This window comes from Mandrillus leucophaeus, unplaced genomic scaffold (assembly GCF_000951045.1).
Source record: "Mandrillus leucophaeus isolate KB7577 unplaced genomic scaffold, Mleu.le_1.0 Scaffold1797, whole genome shotgun sequence".
In the NCBI taxonomy this organism is placed as follows: Eukaryota; Metazoa; Chordata; class Mammalia; order Primates; family Cercopithecidae; genus Mandrillus; species Mandrillus leucophaeus.
Genome location: NW_012101806.1, coordinates 89492 through 92185, shown reverse-complemented (window position 1 = coordinate 92185; position 2694 = coordinate 89492). Strand labels below are relative to the sequence as shown.

The following is a 2694-nucleotide window of genomic DNA, read 5'->3' as shown; positions in this document are numbered from 1 at the left end:
AGCAGGAAGTGGAAGTGGAAGAAGAATGATGATGAGCAGGGCATCTCTCACAGTCTTATTCAGCCTTTTAACTTGCTAAGTGGATAGGCTATGTTCTGTAGAATCTTTGAGAGAACATTTGAGATAGTTCAAAAACAACAACAAAAGCCATCTAGTGTTATTCCCCAGAAATCCATATTTGAGAAGAAAGAGGGAACTATTCAGGGTTCCCATGGAGGACTGTGCCTCCCATCCACTTCTGTCTCCCGGAGATAGACATCAGCCAGAGTGTCCTCTACCACAGCATCCCAGTCTATGTCCCTCATAGGGGAGTAAGTGAGATCCTTTGAAGGATACTTGCAGGACAGTCCAAAGTTAATGTAAATGATGCAGCTGTTTTCCCGGGAGACGGCTGGAAACCAACTCCCTCAAAAATATCTTTTTAAACAACATCTTAAGTGACACCATTTTTATAAATTTTTATTTTACTGTGCAGAATCTGTTTTATGCTTTTCTGTGCTTTAGCCAAGAAGTCTTTTTTCTCAAAATACAAGTAATTCTTGAACTTTTCAAAGTCTTATCTTTGTAAGTATCAGACAATAACTTGGCTGTCTCTGTGTTTTCAGGAAGATTAATATAAAATCCCAGGACCTGTACTCGTCCATAGCTAGAAGAGTATTATTTGCCAGTGGACTGGTGGAACTTGGTTCCTTTTTGCTCTGCCAAGAATAGCTAAATTTATCATAACCTAAGGGAGATTGATGGTTACCTTAGGGCTGAAACCAATCCCATTGGCAGTGGTGTCTGGTGACAACTCATCCTTGGTGATTTCAAAGTACCACATCCCTTTCCATACTCCATGAGAGGCCTGCATCATAGAGTAGCCCTTCTTCCCAACCGCAGACAGCCAACTGGTCATTGGACATCTTTACCTGGGGAGCTCAATCATGTTAGGCTAACAAAACCTGTTCACAGAAGCAGTCACTGTGGAGGTCTTCAGGAATAAGTTCTCCTGCCTAGCAGTCTTCAACCTTCTGAGGACCAAGGGTATGTGGATCAGGCTCAGTTAGAATATACCAGTAGCCATCTTTGTTAAGTGGGTGTTTTAAAAGGTGTAAGGCGCAAGGCTCTGAGCAGAAAACAAAGGGTCACGCTGGGCTTTTTTGGTGATCTCTGAGATCTCATCCTGTTGTTTGCACTGAGCTCCTCTTCTTCTTTTCTGTTGCTTCCTGTTCAGTTCCCCCATTCGGATTCCTACTCATAGACCAGGCACTGCTTTGCTTTTGGTTGTCCATAAATACGATCAGTGTTACCAAGGTCCTGATCCAAAAGTCCTTGGGCAATCTTCTTTCAGGTCTTTACACCCTGGATCCAGGTGTTCCTTTACCAAGAATAAATCTCTTTCTTTACTCATTGTTTTAACAATGTTATTCAGCCTAGTCATTTTCCCAGGTGTCTGAATGGTCATCACACACTCCCAGTATTTATCAAGAAATGGTATAATAGTCATCTTGTGTTGGGGACTGCCATGCCCGGTTGACCAAAGCACTCAGGGACATTTCCTTCATGTTCGCTTGCTTCTGGATGAAATATGCCACTATCATGATGTACATTGCAATGAAAACTGTAGTTGGTCATGAAAGGTAGACAGGATGACATATCTTTGCCAGATACATCAACTATGAACCATTTTCATAGGAGAGCAGATGCCCCTCTCCAGCTTGAGAGGCTGCTACCACTACTGCCAGCTTCATCTCCCCTTCTTTGGTCCTTGTTGCACTAGCAGCTGCTCTTGGACTGGGTCAGTCACCCACCACTACCATCATGGCCACTCCCAGACTTTCTCATGTTATTTTGTGTCACCTGCAATGAGGCACCTTCAACTCTATTTGTCTGTTAGGATGCTGTGGGGCTTACACAGAAGGAGGGGTGTCCTGGATACTCAGACACATTCTCCTAGTTCTGTATATTTTTATTGTTCTTGGAAGTAGAGAAACTGCACCGAATATAAATATTTTTCTTTTTGACTGTGGTAAATTATTCAAACACAAAATACATTATTTTAACCATTTTCAAGAATATGCTTCAGTGTCATTAAGTAAAGTAATATTGTTGTACAACCACAGTACCATCATTCATCTCCAGGAATTTTTCATCTTCCCAAACCAAAACTTCATACCTGGAAAACATCATTCCACTTCTTGTCTCTGGATTTCACTACACTAGGTACCCCATATAAGGTCAAGCAAACAACTTTTGTCCTTTTGAAACCAGCTTATTTCTGCTGGCATCATGTCTTTAGGGTTCATCCATGCCATCGCATGGGTCAGAACTTTCTGTTTAAGGCTGAATAATATTGCCTTGTGTGTGTATACTATATCCCGTTTATCCAATAGATGACACTTGTGCTGCCTCCACCTTTTAGCTATTATGAATGATGCTGCTATGAACAAGGGTGTGCAATTTTCTCTTTGAGATCCTGCTTTCAATTCTTTGAGGCACATGCCTAGAAGTGAATATTCTGATAAAATGGTAGCTCTGTGTTTAGTTTTCTGAGGAACTGTCATCCAGGCAGCCACAGTGGATGCATAATTTTATGGTCCCTCCAGCAATACATAACAGTTACAATTTCTATACATCTTTGCTAGAACTTGTTATTTTCTATTATTTTGGTAAAGCCATCCTAATGGGTGTGGGTCCTAATTTTGTTTTGGG

The 2694-nt window shown here is 41.4% G+C and overlaps 1 pseudogene; it reads right to left on the bottom strand.

The window, feature by feature from the left end:
- Positions 1-200: 200 nt before the first annotated feature.
- Positions 201-1629, bottom strand: LOC105537716 (annotated as a pseudogene).
- Between the last annotated feature and the right edge of the window lie 1065 nt (positions 1630-2694).